The following is a 13,891-nucleotide window of genomic DNA, read 5'->3' on the forward strand; positions in this document are numbered from 1 at the left end:
CGCCACTTTACAATGTTTTCTACAAGATTACGACGGTTTCATGCGCTTTCACTTTAGATATTGTAGTTCCCGACTTGTAATGTTGAAAAACACTACATCTCACTAAGTGACATTGTTTATTGCGGTTTTACGACGGTTGATATGTCAACCTAACCTAACATTCGCACTTGTATCTAAAGACGCTCAATTACACTGTTTCGTTCACAATTACGATATTTGCTTGACCTCACAGTTTCTCACCAACTTATTACAGTACAGAACGCTGTATCTCGCTAAATGACATCGTTCTTTAAGGTTTCACGATACTTGCATGCGCTTTACCGAGAATGTCACAACATAGCACTTTCGCACTTGTAACGGTACAACACGCAGTATTTGGCTTGTTCATGCCGTTTTGTGTGCTTTCACAACATTTTACCTATCGCAGTTTCGTACTCGCAATAAAACAACACTATCTCGTTAGACGACGTCGTTTTTGGTGGTTTCACGACGCTACCTAGCTTAAACTAACATAACTCAACCTAACATAACCTTCGCACTTCTATCGTTAGAAAACGTTTTACTCGCTACTTTACATTGCTTTCTACAACAATACGACGGTTTCAAGCGCTTTCACATTAGATATCGCAGTTCCCATCTTGTAAAGGTGAAAAACACTGCATCTCACTAAGTGACATTGTTTATTGCGGTTTTACGACGGTTCATACCTTAACCTAACGTAACCTAACCTAACCTAACCCAACCTAACCTAACATAACCTAACCTAACCTAACCTAACCTAACCAAACCTAACCTAACGTAACCTAACCTAACCTAACCTAACCTAACGACGTTTGCAAGATCTTTCACATTAGATATCGCAGTTCCCAACTTGTAATGGTCAAAAACACTGCATCTCACTAAGTGACATTGTTTAATGCGGTTTTACGACGGTTCATATCTTAACCTAACCTAACATTCGCACTTCTATTAAAAAACGCTCTATTACACTGTTTCGTTCACAATTAGGATATTTGCATAACCTCACAGTTTTTCACCAACTTATTGCAGTACAGAACGCTGTATCTCGCTAAATGACATCGTTCTTTAAGGTTTCACGATGCTTGCATGCGCTTTAACGAGAATATCACAACATAGCAGTTTCGCACTTGTAACGGTACAACACGCAGTATTTGGCTTGTTCATGCCGTTTTGTGTGCTTTCACAACATTTCACCTATCGCAGTTTCGTACTCGCAATAAAACAACTCTATCTCGTTAGATGACGTTGTTTTTGGTAGTCTCACGACGCTACCTAGCTTAAACTAACATAACTCAACCTAACATGACCTTCGCACTTCTATCGTTAGAAAACGTTTTACTCGCTACTTTACATTGCTTTCTACAACATTACGACGGTTTCAAGCACTTTCACATTAGATATCACAGTTCCCAACTTGTAAAGGTGAAAAACACTGCATCTCACTAAGTGACATTGTTTAATGCGGTTTTACGACGGTTCATACCTTAACCTAACCTAACCTAACCTAACCTTACCTAACCTAACCTAACCTAACCCAACCCAACTTAACCTAACCTAACCTAACCTAAACTAACCTAACCCAACCTAACCTAACCTAACCCAACCCAACCCAACCCAACCTAACCTAACCTAAGCTAACCTAACCTAACCTAACCAAACCTAACCTAACCTAACTTAACCTAACCTGACGTAACCTAACCTAACCTATTCTAACGTAACCTAACCTTACCTGACCTAACCTAACCTAACGTAACCTAACCTAACCTAACCTAACGTAACCTAACCTAACCTAACCCAACCTAACCCAACCCAACCCAACCCAACAACACCCAACCCAACCTAACCTAACCTAACCTTACCTAACCTAACCAAATTATCCTTACCTAACCTAACCTAACCTAACCTAACGTAACCTAACCTAACGTAACCTAACCTAACCTAACCTAACCTAACCCAACCTAACCTAACCTAACCTAACCTAACCCAACTCAACCCAACCTAACCTAATCTAACCTAACCTAACCTAACCTAACCTTACCAAACCTAACCTAACCTAACCTAACCTAACGACGGTTGCAAGCGCTTTCACATTAAATATCGCAGTTCCCTACTTTTAATGGTGAAAAACACTGCATCTCAGTAATTGACATTGTTTAATGCGGTTTTACGACGGTTCATATCTTAACCTAACCTAACATTCGCACTTGTATCTAAAAACGCTCTATTACACTGTTTTGTTCACAATTACGATATTTGCATAACCTCACAGTTTTTCACCAACTTATTGCAGTACAGAACGCTGCATCTCGCTAAATGACATTGTTCTTTAAGGTTTCACGATGCTTGCATGCGATTTAACGAGAATATCACAATATAGGAGTTTCGCACTTGTAACGGTAGAACACGCAGTATTTGGCTTGTTCATGCCGTTTTGTGTGCTTTCACAACATTTCACCTATCGCAGTTAATACTCGCTATAAAACAACACTATCTCGTTAGATGACGTCGTTTTTGGTAGTTTCACGACGCTACCTAGCTTAAACTAACCTAACCTAACCTAACCTTCGCACTTCTATCGTTAGAAAACGTTTTACTCGCCACTTTACAATGTTTTCTACAAGATTACGACGGTTTCTTGCGCTTTCACATTAGATATCGTAGTTCCCGACTTGTAATGTTGAAAAACACTAGATCTCACTAAGTGACATTGCTAAATGCGGTTTTACGACGGTTGATATGTCAACCTAACCTAACATTCGCACTTGTATCTAAAGACGCTAAATTACACTGTTTCGTTCACAATTACGATATTTGCTTGACCTCACAGTTTCTCACCAACTTATTACAGTACAGAACGCTGTATCTCGCTAAATGACATCGTTCTTTAAGGTTTCACGATACTTGCATGCGCTTTACCGAGAATGTCACAACATAGCACTTTCGCACTTGTAACGGTACAACACGCAGTATTTGGCTTGTTCATGCCGTTTTGTGTGCTTTCACAACATTTTGCCTATCGCAGTTTCGTACTCGCAATAAAACAACACTATCTCGTTAGATGACGTCGTTTTTGGTGGTTTCACGACGCTACCTAGCTTAAACTAACATAACTCAACCTAACATAACCTTCGCACTTCTATCGTTAGAAAACGTTTTACTCGCTACTTTACATTGCTTTCTACAACATTACGACGGTTTCAAGCGCTTTCACATTAGATATCGCAGTTCCCAACTTGTAAAGGTGAAAAACACTGCATCTCACTAAGTGACATTGTTTATTGCGGTTTTACGACGGTTCATACCTTAACCTAACGTAACCTAACCTAACCTAACCCAACCTAACCTAACATAACCTAACCTAACCTAACCTAACCAAACCTAACCTAACGTAACCTAACCTAACCTAACCTAACCTAACCTAACGACGTTTGCAAGTGCTTTCACATTAGATATCGCAGTTCCCAACTTGTAATGGTGAAAAACACTGCATCTCACTAAGTGACATTGTTTAATGCGGTTTTACGACGGTTAATATCTTAACCTAACCTAACATTCGTACTTGTATTGAAAAACGCTCTATTACACTGTTTCGTTCACAATTACGATATTTGCATAACCTCACAGTTTTTCACCAACTTATTGCAGTACAGAACGCTGTATCTCGCTAAATGACATCGTTCTTTAAGGTTTCACGATGCTTGCATGCGCTTTAACGAGAATATCACAATATAGCAGTTTCGCACTTGTAACGGTAGAACACGCAGTATTTGGCTTGTTCATGCCGTTTTGTGTGCATTCACAACATTTTACCTATCGCAGTTTAATACTCGCAATAAAACAACACTATCTCGTTAGATGACGTCGTTTTTGGTAGTTTCACGACGCTGCCTAGCTTAAACTAACCTAACCTAACCTAACCTTCGCACTTCTATCGTTAGAAAACGTTTTACTCGCCACTTTACAATGTTTTCTACAAGATTACGACGGTTTCATGCGCTTTCACATTAGATATCGTAGTTCCCGACTTGTAATGTTGAAAAACACTACATCTCACTAAGTGACATTGCTAAATGCGGTTTTACGACGGTTGATATGTCAACCTAACCTAACATTCGCACTTGTATCTAAAGACGCTGAATTACACTGTTTCGTTCACAATTACGATATTTGCTTGACCTCACAGTTTCTCTCCAACTTATTACAGTACAGAACGCTGTATCTCGCTAAATGACATCGTTCTTTAAGGTTTCACGATACTTGCATGCGCTTTACCGAGAATGTCACAACATAGCAGTTTCGCACTTGTAACGGTACAACATGCAGTATTTGGCTTGTTCATGCCGTTTTGAGTGCTTTTACATTTTACCTGTCGCAGTTTCGTACTCGCATTAAAACAACACTATCTCGTTAGATGACGTCGTTTTTGGTGGTTTCACGACGCTACCTAGCTTAAACTAACATAACTCAAACTAACCGAACCTTCGCACTTCTATCGTTAGAAAACGTTTTATTCGCTACTTTACAATGTTTTCTACAAGATTACGACGGTTTCATGCGCATTCACATTAGATATCGCAGTTCCCGACTTGTAATGGTGAAAAACACAGCATCTCACTAAGTGACAATGTTTAACGCGGTTTTAGCGCGGTTCATATCTTAACCTAACCTAACCTTACCTAAACCAACCTAACCTAACCTAACCTAACCTAACCAAACCTTACCTAACATACCCTAACCTAACCTAACCTAACCTAACCAAACCTAACCTAACCTAACCTAACGTAACCTAACCTAACCTAACCTAACCTAACGTAACCTAACGACGTTTGCAAGCGCTTTCATATTAGATATCGCAGTTCCCGACTTGTAATGGTGAAAAACACTGCATCTCACTAAGTGACATTGATTAATGCGGTTTTACGACGGTTCATATCTTAACCTAACCTAACATTCGCACTTGTATTAAAAAACGCTCTATTACACTGTTTCGTTCACAATTAGGATATTTGCATAACCTCACAGTTTTTCACCAACTTATTGCAGTACAGAACGCTGTATCTCGCTAAATGACATTGTTCTTTAAGGTTTCACAATGCTTGCATGCGCTTTAACGAGAATATCACAATATAGCAGTTTCGCACTTGTAACGGTAGAACACGCAGTATTTGGCTTGTTCATGCCGTTTTGTGTGCTTTCACATTTCACCTATCGCAGTTTAATACTCGCAATAAAACAACACTATCTCGTTAGATGACGTCGTTTTTGGTAGTTTCACGACGCTACCTAGCTTAAACTAACCTAACCTAACCTAACCTTCGCACTTCTATCGTTAGAAAACGTTTTACTCGCAATTTTACAATGTTTTCTACACGATTACGACGGTTTCATGCGCTTTCACATTAGATATCGTAGTTCCCGACTTGTAATGTTGAAAAACACTACATCTCACTAAGTGACATTGTTTATTGCGGTTTTACGACGGTTGATATCTCAACCTAACCTAACATTCGCACTTGTATCTAAATACGCCCAATTACACTGTTTCGTTCACAATTACGATATTTGCTTGACCTCACAGTTTTTCACCAACTTATTACAGTACAGAACGCTGTATCTCGCTAGATGACATCGTTCTTTAAGGTTTCACGATACTTGCATGCGCTTTAGCGAGAATATCACAATAAAGCAGTTTCGCACTTGTAACGGCACAAGACGCAGTATCTGGCTAGTTCATGCCATTTTGTGTGCTTTCCCAATATTTCACCTATCGCAGTTTCGTACTCGCAATAAAACAACACTATCTCGTTAGATGACATCGTTTTTGGTGGTTTCACGACGCTACCTAGCTCAAACTAACCGAACCTTCGCACTTCTATCGTTAGAAAACGTTTTATTCGCTACTTTACAATGTTTTCTACAAGATTACGACGGTTTCATGCGCTTTCACATTAGATATCGCATTTCCCGACTTGTAATGGTGGAAAACACAGCATCTCACTGAGTTACATTGTTCAATGCGGTTTTAGCGCGGTTCATATCTTAACCTAACCTAACCTTACCTAACCCAACCTAACCTAACCTGACCTAACCAAACCTTACCTAACATACCCTAACCTAACCTAACCTAACCTAACCAAACCTAACCTAACCTAACCTAACCTAACCTAACCTAAGCTAAAATAACCTAACGACGTTTGCAAGCGCTTTCACATTAGATATCGCAGTTCCCGACTTGTAATGGTGAAAACACTGCATCTCACTAAGTGACATTGTTTAATGCGGTTTTACGACGGTTCATACCTTAACCTAACCTAACCTAACCTAACCTAACCTTACCTAACCTAACCTAACCTAACCCAACCCAACTTAACCTAAGGTAACCTAACCTAACCTAAACTAACCTAACCCAACCTAACCTAACCTAACCTAACCCAACCTAACCCAACCTAACCCAACCCATCCCAACCTAACCTAACCTAAGCTAACCTAACCTAACCTAACCAAACCTAACCTAACCTAACTTAACCTAACCTAACGTAACCTAACCTAACCTATTCTAACGTAACCTAACCTTACCTGACCTAACCTAACCTAACGTAACCTAACATAACCTAACGTAACCTAACCTAACCTAACCTAACGTAACCTAACCTAGCCTAACCTAACCTAACCTTACCTAACCTAACCAAATTATCCTTACCTAACCTAACCTAACCTAACCTAACCTAACCTAACCTAACGTAACCTAACCTAACGTAACGTAACCTAACCTAACCTAACCTAACCCAACCTAACCTAACCTAACCTAACCCAACTCAACCCAACCTAACCTAATCTAACCTAACCTAACCTAACCTAACCAAACCTAACCTAACCTAACCTAACCTAACCTAACCTAACCTAACGACGGTTGCAAGCGCTTTCACATTAAATATCGCAGTTCCCCACTTTTAATGGTGAAAAACACTGCATCTCAGTAATTGACATTGTTTAATGCGGTTTTACGACGGTTCATATCTTAACCTAACCTAACATTCGCACTTGTATCTAAAAACGCTCTATTTCACTGTTTTGTTCACAATTACGATATTTGCATAACCTCACAGTTTTTCACCAACTTATTGCAGTACAGAACGCTGTATCTCGCTAAATGACATTGTTCTTTAAGGTTTCACGATGCTTGCATGCGATTTAACGAGAATGTCACAACATAGCACTTTCGCACTTGTAACGGTACAACACGCAGTATTTGGCTTGTTCATGCCGTTTTGTGTGCTTTCACAACATTTTACCTATCGCAGTTTCGTACTCGCAATAAAACAACACTATCTCGTTAGACGACGTCGTTTTTGGTGGTTTCACGACGCTACCTAGCTTAAACTAACCTAACCTAACCTAACCTTCGCACTTCTATCGTTAGAAAACGTTTTACTCGCCACTTTACAATGTTTTCTACAAGATTACGACGGTTTCATGCGCTTTCACTTTAGATATTGTAGTTCCCGACTTGTAATGTTGAAAAACACTACATCTCACTAAGTGACATTGTTTAATGCGGTTTTACGACGGTTGATATGTCAACCTAACCTAACATTCGCACTTGTATCTAAAGACGCTCAATTACACTGTTTCGTTCACAATTACGATATTTGCTTGACCTCAGAGTTTCTCACCAACTTATTACAGTACAGAACGCTGTATCTCGCTAAATGACATCGTTCTTTAAGGTTTCACGATACTTCCATGCGCTTTACCGAGAATGTCACAACATAGCACTTTCGCACTTGTAACGGTACAACACGCAGTATTTGGCTTGTTCATGCCGTTTTGTGTGCTTTCACAACATTTTACCTATCGCAGTTTCGTACTCGCAATAAAACAACACTATCTCGTTAGACGACGTCGTTTTTGGTGGTTTCACGACGCTACCTAGCTTAAACTAACATAACTCAACCTAACATGACCTTCGCACTTCTATCGTTAGAAAACGTTTTACTCGCTACTTTACTTTGCTTTCTACAACATTACGACGGTTTCAAGCACTTTCACATTAGATATCACAGTTCCCAACTTGTAAAGGTGAAAAACACTGCATCTCACTAAGTGACATTGTTTAATGCGGTTTTACGACGGTTCATATCTTAACCTAACCTAACATTCGCACTTCTATTAAAAAACGCTCTATTACAATGTTTCGTTCACAATTAGGATATTTGCATAACCTCACAGTTTTTCACCAACTTATTGCAGTACAGAACGCTGTATCTCGCTAAATGACATCGTTCTTTAAGGTTTCACGATGCTTGCATGCGCTTTAACGAGAATATCACAACATAGCAGTTTCGCACTTGTAACGGTACAACACGCAGTATTTGGCTAGTTCATGCCATTTTGTGTGCTTTCCCAATATTTCACCTATCGCAGTTTCGTACTCGCAATAAAACAACACTATCTCGTTAGATGACATCGTTTTTGGTGGTTTCACGACGCTACCTAGCTCAAACTAACCGAACCTTCGCACTTCTATCGTTAGAAAACGTTTTATTCGCTACTTTACAATGTTTTCTACAAGATTACGACGGTTTCATGCGCTTTCACATTAGATATCGCATTTCCCGACTTGTAATGGTGGAAAACACAGCATCTCACTGAGTTACATTGTTCAATGCGGTTTTAGCGCGGTTCATATCTTAACCTAACCTAACCTTACCTAACCCAACCTAACCTAACATGACCTAACCAAACCTTACCTAACATACCCTAACCTAACCTAACCTAACCTAACCAAACCTAACCTAACCTAACCTAACCTAACCTAACCTAAGCTAAAATAACCTAACGACGTTTGCAAGCGCTTTCACATTAGATATCGCAGTTCCCGACTTGTAATGGTGAAAACACTGCATCTCACTAAGTGACATTGTTTAATGCGGTTTTACGACGGTTCATACCTTAACCTAACCTAACCTAACCTAACCTAACCTTACCTAACCTAACCTAACCTAACCCAACCCAACTTAACCTAAGGTAACCTAACCTAACCTAAACTAACCTAACCCAACCTAACCTAACCTAACCTAACCTAACCTAACCCAACCTAACCCAACCTAACCCAACCCATCCCAACCTAACCTAACCTAAGCTAACCTAACCTAACCTAACCAAACCTAACCTAACCTAACTTAACCTAACCTAACGTAACCTAACCTAACCTATTCTAACGTAACCTAACCTTACCTGACCTAACCTAACCTAACGTAACCTAACATAACCTAACGTAACCTAACCTAACCTAACCTAACGTAACCTAACCTAACCTAACCTTACCTAACCTAACCAAATTATCCTTACCTAACCTAACCTAACCTAACCTAACCTAACCTAACGTAACCTAACCTAACGTAACGTAACCTAACCTAACCTAACCTAACCCAACCTAACCTAACCTAACCAAACCTAACCCAACTCAACCCAACCTAACCTAATCTAACCTAACCTAACCTAACCTAACCAAACCTAACCTAACCTAACCTAACCTAACCTAACCTAACCTAACGACGGTTGCAAGCGCTTTCACATTAAATATCGCAGTTCCCCACTTTTAATGGTGAAAAACACTGCATCTCAGTAATTGACATTGTTTAATGCGGTTTTACGACGGTTCATATCTTAACCTAACCTAACATTCGCACTTGTATCTAAAAACGCTCTATTTCACTGTTTTGTTCACAATTACGATATTTGCATAACCTCACAGTTTTTCACCAACTTATTGCAGTACAGAACGCTGTATCTCGCTAAATGACATTGTTCTTTAAGGTTTCACGATGCTTGCATGCGATTTAACGAGAATGTCACAACATAGCACTTTCGCACTTGTAACGGTACAACACGCAGTATTTGGCTTGTTCATGCCGTTTTGTGTGCTTTCACAACATTTTACCTATCGCAGTTTCGTACTCGCAATAAAACAACACTATCTCGTTAGACGACGTCGTTTTTGGTGGTTTCACGACGCTACCTAGCTTAAACTAACCTAACCTAACCTAACCTTCGCACTTCTATCGTTAGAAAACGTTTTACTCGCCACTTTACAATGTTTTCTACAAGATTACGACGGTTTCATGCGCTTTCACTTTAGATATTGTAGTTCCCGACTTGTAATGTTGAAAAACACTACATCTCACTAAGTGACATTGTTTAATGCGGTTTTACGACGGTTGATATGTCAACCTAACCTAACATTCGCACTTGTATCTAAAGACGCTCAATTACACTGTTTCGTTCACAATTACGATATTTGCTTGACCTCAGAGTTTCTCACCAACTTATTACAGTACAGAACGCTGTATCTCGCTAAATGACATCGTTCTTTAAGGTTTCACGATACTTGCATGCGCTTTACCGAGAATGTCACAACATAGCACTTTCGCACTTGTAACGGTACAACACGCAGTATTTGGCTTGTTCATGCCGTTTTGTGTGCTTTCACAACATTTTACCTATCGCAGTTTCGTACTCGCAATAAAACAACACTATCTCGTTAGACGACGTCGTTTTTGGTGGTTTCACGACGCTACCTAGCTTAAACTAACATAACTCAACCTAACATGACCTTCGCACTTCTATCGTTAGAAAACGTTTTACTCGCTACTTTACTTTGCTTTCTACAACATTACGACGGTTTCAAGCACTTTCACATTAGATATCACAGTTCCCAACTTGTAAAGGTGAAAAACACTGCATCTCACTAAGTGACATTGTTTAATGCGGTTTTACGACGGTTCATATCTTAACCTAACCTAACATTCGCACTTCTATTAAAAAACGCTCTATTACAATGTTTCGTTCACAATTAGGATATTTGCATAACCTCACAGTTTTTCACCAACTTATTGCAGTACAGAACGCTGTATCTCGCTAAATGACATCGTTCTTTAAGGTTTCACGATGCTTGCATGCGCTTTAACGAGAATATCACAACATAGCAGTTTCGCACTTGTAACGGTACAACACGCAGTATTTGGCTTGTTCATGCCGTTTTGTGTGCTTTCACAACATTTCACCTATCGCAGTTTCGTACTCGCAATAAAACAACTCTATCTCGTTAGATGACGTTGTTTTTGGTAGTTTCACGACGCTACCTAGCTTAAACTAACATAACTCAACCTAACATGACCTTCGCACTTCTATCGTTAGAAAACGTTTTACTCGCTACTTTACTTTGCTTTCTACAACATTACGACGGTTTCAAGCACTTTCACATTAGATATCACAGTTCCCAACTTGTAAAGGTGAAAAACACTGCATCTCACTAAGTGACATTGTTTAATGCGGTTTTACGACGGTTCATACCTTAACCTAACCTAACCTAACCTAACCTAACCTTACCTAACCTAACCTAACCTAACCCAACCCAACTTAACCTAACCTAACCTAACCTAAACTAACCTAACCCAACCTAACCTAACCTAACCCAACCCAACCCAACCTAACCTAACCTAAGCTAACCTAACCTAACCTAACCAAACCTAACCTAACCTAACTTAACCTAACCTAACGTAACCTAACCTAACCTATTCTAACGTAACCTAACCTTACCTGACCTAACCTAACCTAACGTAACCTAACCTAACCTAACATAACCTAACGTAACCTAACCTAACCTAACCTAACGTAACCTAACCTAACCTAACCCAACCTAACCCAACCCAACCCAACCCAACAACACCCAACCCAACCTAACCTAACCTAACCTTACCTAACCTAACCAAATTATCCTTACCTAACCTAACCTAACCTAACCTAACGTAACCTAACCTAACCTAACCTAACGTAACCTAACCTAACGTAACCTAACCTAACCTAACCTAACCTAACCTAACCCAACCTAACCTAACCTAACCTAACCCAACTCAACCCAACCTAACCTAATCTAACCTAACCTAACCTAACCTAACCTTACCAAACCTAACCTAACCTAACCTAACCTAACCTAACCTAACGACGGTTGCAAGCGCTTTCACATTAAATATTGCAGTTCCCCACTTTTAATGGTGAAAAACACTGCATCTCAGTAATTGACATTGTTTAATGCGGTTTTACGACGGTTCATATCTTAACCTAACCTAACATTCGCACTTGTATCTAAAAACGCTCTATTACACTGTTTTGTTCACAATTACGATATTTGCATAACCTCACAGTTTTTCACCAACTTATTGCAGTACAGAACGCTGTATCTCGCTAAATGACATTGTTCTTTAAGGTTTCACGATGCTTGCATGCGATTTAACGAGAATATCACAATATAGGAGTTTCGCACTTGTAACGGTAGAACACGCAGTATTTGGCTTGTTCATGCCGTTTTGTGTGCTTTCACAACATTTCACCTATCGCAGTTTAATACTCGCTATAAAACAACACTATCTCGTTAGATGACGTCGTTTTTGGTAGTTTCACGACGCTACCTAGCTTAAACTAACCTAACCTAACCTAACCTTCGCACTTCTATCGTTAGAAAACGTTTTACTCGCCACTTTACAATGTTTTCTACAAGATTACGACGGTTTCATGCGCTTTCACATTAGATATCGTAGTTCCCGACTTGTAATGTTGAAAAACACTACATCTCACTAAGTGACATTGCTAAATGCGGTTTTACGACGGTTGATATGTCAACCTAACCTAACATTCGCACTTGTATCTAAAGACGCTAAATTACACTGTTTCGTTCACAATTACGATATTTGCTTGACCTCACAGTTTCTCACCAACTTATTACAGTACAGAACGCTGTATCTCGCTAAATGACATCGTTCTTTAAGGTTTCACGATACTTGCATGCGCTTTACCGAGAATGTCACAACATAGCACTTTCGCACTTGTAACGGTACAACACGCAGTATTTGACTTGTTCATGCCGTTTTGTGTGCTTTCACAACATTTTGCCTATCGCAGTTTCGTACTCGCAATAAAACAACACTATCTCGTTAGATGACGTCGTTTTTGGTGGTTTCACGACGCTACCTAGCTTAAACTAACATAACTCAACCTAACATAACCTTCGCACTTCTATCGTTAGAAAACGTTTTACTCGCTACTTTACATTGCTTTCTACAACATTACGACGGTTTCAAGCGCTTTCAAATTAGATATCGCAGTTCCCAACTTGTAAAGGTGAAAAACACTGCATCTCACTAAGTGACATTGTTTATTGCGGTTTTACGACGGTTCATACCTTAACCTAACGTAACCTAACCTAACCTAACCCAACCTAACCTAACATAACCTAACCTAACCTAACCTAACCAAACCTAACCTAACGTAACCTATCCTAACCTAACCTAACCTAACCTAACGACGTTTGCAAGTGCTTTCACATTAGATATCGCAGTTCCCAACTTGTAATGGTGAAAAACACTGCATCTCACTAAGTGACATTGTTTAATGCGGTTTTACGACGGTTAATATCTTAACCTAACCTAACATTCGTACTTGTATTGAAAAACGCTCTATTACACTGTTTCGTTCACAATTACGATATTTGCATAACCTCACAGTTTTTCACCAACTTATTGCAGTACAGAACGCTGTATCTCGCTAAATGACATCGTTCTTTAAGGTTTCACGATGCTTGCATGCGCTTTAACGAGAATATCACAATATAGCAGTTTCGCACTTGTAACGGTAGAACACGCAGTATTTGGCTTGTTCATGCCGTTTTGTGTGCATTCACAACATTTTACCTATCGCAGTTTAATACTCGCAATAAAACAACACTATCTCGTTAGATGACGTCGTTTTTGGTAGTTTCACGACGCTGCCTAGCCTAAACTAACCTAACCTAACCTAACCTTCGCACTTCTAT

Source organism: Rhipicephalus microplus, unplaced genomic scaffold, assembly GCF_043290135.1.
Source record: "Rhipicephalus microplus isolate Deutch F79 unplaced genomic scaffold, USDA_Rmic scaffold_76, whole genome shotgun sequence".
Classification (NCBI taxonomy): Eukaryota; Metazoa; Arthropoda; class Arachnida; order Ixodida; family Ixodidae; genus Rhipicephalus; species Rhipicephalus microplus.